This window comes from Neopsephotus bourkii, unplaced genomic scaffold, assembly GCF_033783945.1.
Source record: "Neopsephotus bourkii isolate Nb327-2 ecotype Australia unplaced genomic scaffold, CSIRO-AGI_Nbou_v1 NB_998, whole genome shotgun sequence".
In the NCBI taxonomy this organism is placed as follows: Eukaryota; Metazoa; Chordata; class Aves; order Psittaciformes; family Psittacidae; genus Neopsephotus; species Neopsephotus bourkii.
The window spans coordinates 4,216,882-4,227,310 of record NW_026901490.1 but is presented as its reverse complement, the minus strand read 5'-3'; positions in this window follow the sequence as shown (position 1 = coordinate 4,227,310).

The window sequence follows — 10,429 nt, the reverse complement described above, 5'->3', positions numbered from 1 at the left end:
TGGGCAACTCATTCCAGTGCCTCACCACACTTACAGTAAAGAACTTCCTCCTTATGTTCAATCTAAACTTCCCCTGTTTAAGTTTTAAGCCATTACCCCTTGCATTGTCACTACAGTCCCTAATGAAGAGTCCCTCCCCAGCATCCTTATAGGCTCCCTTCAGACGCTAGAAAGCTACTATGAGGTCTCCACACAGCCATCTCTTCTCCAGGGTCAATAGCCCAAACTTTCTCTGCCTATCTTCATATGGGAGGTGCTCCAGTCCCCTGATCATCCTCGTGGCCCTCCTCTGGACTTGTTCCAACAGTTCCATGTCCTTTTTATGTTGAGGACACAAGAACTGTTCAGAAGACTCCAAGTGAGGCCTCACAGGAGAAGAGTAGAGGGGCAGGATCACCTCCTTAGACCTGCTGGTCACGTTTCTTTTGGTGCAGCCCAGGATACGGTTGGCTTTCTGGGCTACGAGTGCGCACTGCCAGTTCATGTTCATTTTCTCATGACCCAGCACCCCCAAGTCCTTCTCTGCAGGGCTGCTCTGAATCTCTTCTCTGCCCAGCCTGTAGCTGTGCCTGGGATTGCTCCAACCCGGATATAAGACCTTGCGCTTGGCATTGTTAAACCTTATAATGTTGGCATCAGCCCACTTCACAGGCTTGTCAAGGTCCCTCTGGATGGCATTCCTTCCCTCCAGCATATCAACTAAACCACACAGCTTGGTGTCATCGGCAAACCTGCTGAGACCGCACTCAATCCCACTGTCCATGTCACTGACAAAAATGCTGAACAAGACCGGTCCCAACACCTTTCCCTGAGGGACGCCACTCGTTACTGGTCTCCAGCTGGACATTGAGCCATTGATCACAACTCTTTGCGTACGACCATCCATCCAGTTCTTTATCTACCAGGTGCTCCACGTATCAAATTGATGTCTCTGTAATTTAGAGACAAGGATGTGGTGTGGGACAGTGTAGAACGCTTTGCACAAGTCCAGATCGATGACATCAACTGCTCTACCCCTGTCCATCATAGCCCCACCATAGAAGGCCACCAAATTTGTCAGGCAGGATTTCCCCTTGGTGAAGCCATGCTGGCTGTCACCAAGCACCTTGTTGTTTTTTATGTGCCTTAGCATGCCTTCCAGGAGAATCTGCTCCGAGATTTTGCCAGGCATGGAGATGAGACTGACTGGTCTGTAATTCCTGGGTTATCTATTTTCCCCTTCTTGAAAATGGGGGTTATATTTCCCTTTTTCCAGTCATTGGGAACTTCGCCTGACTGCCATGACTTTTCAAATGTGATAGGCTAACATGTAGCTGAGATTCATCTCCAGAAAGCTAAGTCATTTGAAATTTCAGTGCATCAAATTCCAGCATCTTATCTCTAATCTTATCTGCTAAGAACCTGAGGTGAGGGTTGCAGTGAGAAGCACTGAAGCAGATGGGGATGGAATAGGTTGGTCTTTCCTACACAGCCGTGGCTTTTGCTAAGTGATCTTGAGCACCATCTACTGGCACTTTCTGTATTAACTCCTTACAAGCATTCCTAGTCCCGAAAGAGGTTTAGCCCTGGCTAAATGCCTTAGGAACTGACTGAGCATTTCATTCCTAGCTGACAAAGCATCAAAGGGGCAGACTAGTTTCTGTCTAGGCGAAACTGTAGGCATGGTACTGGAGGCACAAAAATATTTCCAGAATTCTATGTATGTTATGATTCTCACGACATTGCTTACCACTGTAGCTAGAAGTCCAATACCGTTCTGGTGAACCCAAAAGGAATTTACACAAGAGTTTTGGCTTGTGCCCTCATACATGTCATCACCATTAACATGGGAGCTTGGGAAAAAAAACAGACAACCCCCAAAATGTATAAGACAACTTTCACAGGAATATATGAACAGAATTAAAAAAAAAACCCAAAAAAAACCAAAAAAACCAACCAACCAACCAACCAAAGCAACAAACAAAACAAACAAACAAAAAACTGTTGGAGGATTTTAAGAAACAAGAATAGGACTCAAAGATATCTTAGTGGTTTTTACAGAAAACAGAACAGAAAAGTATAACTGCACATGCATCATGACTGAGTATGCTATAAAATCTTGGTTTTCAATGATATGTTATAGAAAAAAAGTATTTAACAATTGGAACTTATAAGAGATTTTATACACTTGTACATGCTAAAGTATTAATAAATCTCCCAAGATTTATGTAATGGGCATACTTCCTTGGTCTCGGTGGGCTTTGTTTGTTTGGGTATGTTTTGGTTTGGTTTTACTTTTAGATTATTTGTTTTGGTTTTGGTTTGGTTTGGTTAAGAAAGCTAAAAGTGTGTTTCTGGAAATAGATAACCTTTAAGACCATTGAACTCTTAATTTTCACAGTGCATTAGAGTTCTATTATTTAGGACTTGTGTAATTGCCATACATTAAGAAAATAATGCAAAGTTTAACGGTGTACTAACAATTGAATTTATTGCAAACTGTTAGTGGACTTCTCTCAAATTACTGGGAATTTAATCTAAGTAAGAGGCAATAGCAATAAGGGAAAAGGCAGCCCTTCTAATTGTAACTATGTTTGAAGTCTTAAGACAAACTGCATTGCCAAAGTATTTGTCTCAATGGTCTTGTCTTTGTTTTGAATGGCCCATTCCTTTGATCAATAAAGTAGTAAAGAGTGGGCTTTGTAGTACAAGTAAGTCAAGGACATGTGGTTTTTATATGCCTGTTTCTAGCAGTATTGTCGCAAAAAAATAAGTTGAACTACATGTGAGAGACCAGACATGTATGAAAAGCAAATGGCTAAGTTCCCACAAATTTCAGGTAGTTTGTTAAGGAAAAAGTCATACTGAGCAAGCTGGTCCTATTCTATAAAAGCTCTTTATTTATCAAGGTGGTACACCGTCATATGCCCCATTGGGCTTCTTCCTGGTGTATACATGAATAAGTGATTCAAATTTATTTTATGTTTGTATTCATCTGTGTGTGTGTATTTCCTTTTCTTCTGTTGTGAAGTTGTCACTAAATTGAGTCATCGTAATATGATCTCTACAGACCATAGAAGTTGTTTTGAAATTTTAATAATTTCCTCAAATGAGCAGTTTTATTAGGTGGATAAATACACTGCCAGAGACTCTAATCCTCCTGTTCCTAATTGTACAGTTTCAATGCAAATCCATTATTAAAAGTGTCTGTAATCCAATATGCATCATGAATCTCCTTAGTTAATCAAGGCAAATACAGACTTTTTTGGACTGTGCTTTATGGGGATTTCAGACTTCCAGTATCTTTGTCTACACTTATTCTTCAAGAGAAGATGACCAATATGATTTTCTAATCAGATTAGTTACTCAAAGAATGTAAATTACATGTCATACTGCCAAAGCAGTGAATATCTGGAGAGATGCTACTGAGAAAGGAGAGGAATAAAATATTTTTAAAGAAAGAAAACAAAACCACATCCAGTATGCGAAAAATCTTCATTAATTAGTGTGTCCTGGTTTGTATGTCATATGTCAAAGAAGAAAAATGAATGTGTACAATAGAGCCATTTACTGTTCACCAATCTAAGTATCTTAAATTAAAAAAAATCATACATAAGGGTATTTAGGCAAGGAGTTTGAAATGGAATAGATGACAAGTCAGTGGGCTAGTGTTCTGTGTTTCAGAACTTTGTGAGAGATTTCTGAAACTTAAATTTCTTCCTAATGAATTTTCAAATAACTACATAATTAATAAAGAATCTTATCCAGTACAACTTGTTCACATCTAACCCATAAGTTACAAACTGCTTTATTGCAAATATAATGGAATTTAGTTCTGAATAGAACCTATTGAAAGGTTAAGTTCAAAGGTTAATGAGTTAGAATGATTCCCCTGCATTTCTTAACATATGTTAATCCATGCAAGGTTTGGGTTCATATGGAAACAGTGTGAGCAGGAAACACCTGCTATTCATGTAAGAAAAAAAAAAAAAAATTAAAAGAGAAAGCTAATATACATAAAACACAGTTGGGTAAGGAAGCTGTTGGATTACACTTAGTTACCATCAATTTTATATTTACGTACATGTATGTACTTGAAGTTGTTCATACCATGAATCAAATTATCTTTTTCTACAGATATTCCACTATGATACTGACAGCAAATACTTATCTTTGATACCTTTTTGCAACTAAGCACTGGATTTCAAAGTAAAACTCCTTTTTTGTTTGTTTGTTTGTTTTGTTTAAAACCTCTGAGATAGGTGCATATTGACAGTCTTCTTGGAAATGGAAACATTTAAAGTATGTGAAAGTAAATCTCTTGAGCAAATCTCTTGATTTCTTTAGATAAACAAAACCCAAAGACAGCTCTCAATTTTGTCACCTCCAGCAGTATGACTGCTATTTCTCTTATTTAATAGAAATTGTAACTGAGGGAACAAAACTAACCGGGGATTTCCAAACAGAACAAAATATTTGTCAGAAGTTATAAACTTAAAGGTTATAAATATATTTAAACATTAGGACCAATAATATTTTTCTACACATTGGTTAGTAGAAGGTATTAAGTCGTAAAATTCTTACAACAGTGAATAAAGACGTGTCCTGGGTTTAGCAGTAGCAGTCATTTTTTCTCTTTCTTGGTTGCTGGTGCAGTGCTGTGTTTTGACTTTGGGCTGGGAACAGAGCTGATAACAATGATGTTTTGGTTTGGCCAAAAACTTTGTGAGCCTCATGCTCTGCCAGGGAGGAAGGGAAGCCGGGAGGAAGCAGAGACAGGACACCTGACCCAAACTGACCAAAGAGGTGTTCCATACCACAGCACGTCATGCCCAGGAGGTAACTGAGAGTTACCCGGAAGGACAGGTAGTCTTCTGGGTTGGACTGGTTGTTCAGCAGGAGGTATTGTACTCTTTTCCCTTGTTATTATCTTATCATTGTTGTCGTTGGTGGTAGCAGTGGTGATTTGTGTTGTACATTGGTTGCTGGACTGTTCTTATCTCAACCCTGTGGGAGTTGCATTCTTTTGATTCTCCTCCCCATCCCTCTGGGAGTGGGGAAGGGGGGGAGTCCCGGGGGGGGAGGACACAGGCCTCGACTGCTTCCAGCCTGGCACCACTCACTGGGAGTGAGTGCACGAGCTGTCTCGCTGGGTTTAAACCAAGACCCCATGTCACCAACAAAGGTGTTAAACAGCACCACTCATCACTGGTCACTGTTTGGATATCGAGACGTTGACCAAAACTTTCTGAGTGCAATCATCCAGCTAAATCCCTGAGTGGTCCATCCATCAAAACCATTCTTCTCCAATTTAAATATAAGGATGTCATATGGGACAGTCTCAAAGGCTTTGCACAAGTCCAGGTAGGTGACATCACTTGTTCTTCCTTTATCCACCAAAGCTATGGCCCTACTGTAGAAGACCACAGATTTGTCAGGCATGATTTTCCCTTAGTGAAGCCATAGTGGCTATCACCAATCACCCTCTTATTGTCCTTGTTTTCCATGTTCCTTAGTATATTTTCCAGGAGGGTCTGCTCCTTGATCTTGCTGGGCACCAAGGTCAGACTGACTAGCCTGTAGTTGAAGCAAATAATTTCATAGGCCTTTAACCATGGGAGAATTTTTATACCTGTACAAAGGATCAGCATGAGGACTGCTTTTCTTTACCCCAGGGGAATTCATATATGTATCTCTAGCAACACAATGGCTAAAAAGAAAACTGTCTTTTTATTTTAGTGTGGTTACATAAAGAAAAAAATATAATTTTGGAAGTTATAAAAAATAATCTAATAAAATTACACATTGTTTTCAGTTCTTAACTTCTAATTCTCTGAACCTCACTTTGTGCAGACTGTAACAGACTGGGAGGGATCATGTGTTGCTCACACATCTTTAAATTAAAGATCTAGTCTCTTATGTTACAAAAATTAAAGAATAACCCTGCAATAAATGCCAACAGTTAGGCAATTCCCACCATCTTTCCAAGAATTGGATTATTAGGCTACTGAGAATTTACAGACCTCCCAGTTCTAGATTGGGCGTGAGCTCTGTAATCTCAAGCCTCCTTCTTTACCGAAGTTTTGGTTCTGTTGCCTTAATTTTATTGTGGATGTTTTGCTTTAGATATCAAAAGTTAAACAAAGGATAAAAAAAAAATGAATTAAACAGCTCTAAAAAGACAAGAAGGCATTTTATATCTTATTCATTAACAGAATAAATCTATGGATAAATCTCCAATTATATTTTAGAAAGCTGAAGAAAGAGATCTTTTTAACACAGCTGTGTTTAGAGTATGTTAAAGAAACATGTACCAGTGTTCCTGTATCAATTGCTAACACAGAAGAAACTCACTGGATCATATTTAACAGCTGTGAAGCCTACTGCAATTTACTAAATTTGAGAATTAGTTTAACAACAAAAATGCAAGAAAAGATAATGAATCACAAAATATATTTTCTTCATTTAACCTGACAAGTGGAGCCCAGTTCTAAGAATTCATGATAACTTATAATAATATAGTAAATAATGTGAAATGTATATTATAGCAATAATAAAGTATGAAGCTCTGATAACTTTTTTACATTAGTTATTCTGCAGGTGAGTTATACCCTTAACCCTGGGGCAGCTTGCTTCATAACATAAAGGAGTCTATAAACACCTTCTAATAATTTTTTTTCTGAAGATATTTACTGACTCTTTGCATACCATAAAGGATAGAATATTTCTGATTTATTCATTGATAGAAATATTTTTTTCTTATCTCAGATAGTTAAGGCATCCACACTGGGATCTAGAGCTGATCAAAATAAACTACTTCTGTTTTTTTCACTTGGATTTTTTTTTTTTTTAATTTTTCTACTTGTGGTATAAATTTTTAAACAATATAATGATGCCATTTTTAGAGATATTAAAAGTTATGTTTTTCTTGCTGTCAGGTAAAAGCACCACTCAGAGGAAGTTATACACAAGCTTTGTAGAATAGGAAAACAAATTATGGTTTTATTTTCTTCTCGAAGCCTGGAATTTGTTTAATAATGTTTTCTATAAAAGCATGTATTGTGCACATAATGATACGAACTTTAAAATCTTTATAGCATGGTTGCTTCTTTTTTCATATAAAAATAGGACATAAAGAGATGTAGTTTTGTTCCAGGTAATGTTGTTAGACACGCTGTTATTCAGCTCATCTGTGCTATTATGTCAATGAGCATTATGTCTAGAGTTCTGTGCCCTGGAATAACCATAATTAGTGAGATCAAACTGGAAACAAGTTTTTTTGTTAGCACTAATTTTAGATCTTGTAAAAGATCAGGAGAAATGCTTGGAGAATTTTACTCTCCACTAGTGTGCAAAATAGGCTGGATTATGGGGAGGGAGAAGGTGAAGGGAAGAGGAGGGAGAAATTAAAACATTTATTGAAAGAAATATGTTTGCACGCTAAATCTGTAGAAAGGCTGTTGTTATTATGAATATATATATATGTATTTATATTGTACATTTTTATGTGCCGTTAAGGCACATTAAGAGTTTTATCAAACTATTATACTCTTCAAGAATACTGCGATACCATCATTCACTTACAGTACCTATGAAAGACAAAGTAAGGTTTTCTTTTAATTGCCTAATGCTTTCTCATGCTTTCCCACATTTTCCTTGGGTTTTAGTGCTACCTGCTGTAATGACAGAATGACAGTTCTGCTTTTTTCTTTTTTTTTTTTTTTTAATGCAGATTCTGCACAGTTCTGAGATAACCCAAACATTATAAATTCAGCACATGTAGATTTTTGAAAGCGAGATATGCTTGGGGTTGGTTTTGGTTTTTGTTGTTTTGTTTTGTTTTTTTTTTTGGGGGGGGTGTTTGGTTTATTGTTTTTTTGTGTTGAGTTTGGGGTTTTTGTTTGTTTGTTTGTGGTTGGGTTCATTTTGTGGATTTCTTAATTTTTATTTTTTTTTTTCCTAAATGTTAGGAGTACAAAATTCTCTGGTCAGTTATCCACTTACTTAGTTGGGACAGTGATTATGATTGCATACACAAATTACACAGTTCCACATTCAAGTCTTCTGGTAAATGGCATTTGGAAATCAGTTATAAGAGTGTACCATAACTTTCCAATACTGATTTGTTCAATAGCACTATTTACTGGTACCTTTCCAGCCACTGACCTAAAAACAAATATAGCGCTTTTGTTCTTCAATTTACAGATCACAAAACTGACACAGAATGGTTTATCTGAACTCCAAGAGCAGAACCACACATTTACCTAAACTGCTTTCAGTAAAAAACATCTTAAAATAGTAATTTTTCAGAAGTTAGAATCCATAAGCAAAAAAATCATGAGAAGATTACAGTTCAATAAACTGTATTGCTCAGTGTTGGGCAGTAGCCTTCTTATGTTTTAAAGAAAGCAGTCATCTAAGTTCATACCTCTGATCAAAGTAGAAGTGAAGCTGTTCACAAATATCAGGATAAATGAACATCATAATGAAAAGAAAGTCCCACTTCAGCAGCAAAAACTTATTCCAAAGTGCAAAAGAAAAGAGTGACTCTGATTGCCATTTGCCTGGACCAAAATACATAGATTATAGCAAATAAGAATTTCTCTACAACTAGATGTTATCCAAAGGAAAAAAAAAAAAAAAGGAAAAAATCAAACCAAGTAGGATTCCTATGTAAAATAAATGTCTGTTTTCACTCCTGCCAGCAGACTGGTATCCAGACCACCACCCCCAAAATGTTAGTGGAAACACTACTTCCAGATGAAGCTCAGGTCCATCATCTGTGGATAAATCCATTATGGTGATGGAACTACAGTTGTAGTCCTAATCTCAATAATATGCTAAAATCAGGGATTTTTAGTTGGAACTGATGCCAAGAAGCTTCCTTATGAAATGTTAAAATGCTGTTTACATATATACCAGTTCTCATTATTCCAGGCTAAGGCCTTAGAGTTATATTTTCTCAGAAAAGAAATGAAGAAAAAAAAATCTGTTTGGTGCAAGAAGCAATATTGCACTATCAAACTTATGAGTATTCCACAAATTAAAAACAAACAAACAAAGAAAAACCCCAAACCCAAAACAAACACAAAACAACTCTAATTCTTTAGCACTGTTATATAACAAGCTGTAAATTCATGCAAACTTTCCCTTAGAAAGATATCAAATGTCCCTCTGAATAGTTCGCCACATGAAGGAAAAGGGAAAAAACAGAAATGTTTAAAAAATTGACCCATTTTGTAACTGAGTTCACAGTAAAACTCAGCTAGAGAGGAAATGAGTTGTTGCATAATTCCAGCTTTATGTGAAAAGATGGATGAATTACTGATTGCATCAGTAGATGTATTTGTCATTTAATCAAATGAGAAATTAGAAATAAAACTTACTAATTCAGCTGATACTGAATATATTATCTCTCCTTGATATAATCACAGAGAAATTTAACTCTTTCAAGCACACTAATGCCTTTTATAAGTCTGAACAAACATTTTTGTCTCAAAGAACATAGCCACATTCCTCTTCTCTCCCATTTTTCATCTGGATGATCTTTGCATGAAAAGAGACCCTTCATGTTTTAGAGGTCACCTGCTCCTGCTGTTTGCTCTGCCCCTGAAGTCATAATCTTCTGCCTGTGACATCACAATTAGTTTCTGCAGAGCTGATTATAGCCACAAACAAAGGATTAGGACTTCAGGTGAGGGATAAGCAGCAGGAACAGATGAGCTCCTGAGGAAAATGTTCCCTGCTCATGACTGTTTCCTTAGAAACAAAGTACAGAAAGAAAAAGTTGTGCTTTATTCAAAACAAAACACTTTATATGAGATGGGAGTATCTCCTAGCAATTGACTAGTGGTCAAATGCATATAAGTATTTTCTAGATAAAATCAAGACATGCAAAATATTCAATATGCAATACCAAATTTCCCAGAACTACATTCAGTTTTGATTTATAAGGCCCAGATCGTCCCATTATGTATTAACCATACCATACAACAGATAAGCAGAGCACTTCAGAGTATCAGTAAAGATACATTCCTTGCACTAAATTGCTTACAATCTAGGTTAAATGAGAATAAGCAGAATTGTAAACAGGGCTAAAGTACAGGATGTCATGGCAGAAAAGAACAAATGACATGATAATTCTGTGGGAGGCTAATGTATATGTCTTTAAACTGAGAAATGTAAATTTTAGCATGAATTAGCTGCTTACTATTTAAGAAAAGATGGGGCTTTTTACTGCCTGCCCACTTTAACTCATTGATAGAAGCAGTCTTTTCTGTCTAATGGTGACAGCAGGGGACTTTAGGACTCCAACATTTGCTTGCTGAATTACTTTAAATAAATCACAGTGCATCCAGATCTCATTAACTACTCTGAAATGCAACACTGTATCCATTGCAGTAATAGGGACCTTCTAGTCCTTCAGATTGTGCATGTTCTGAATGTCAGA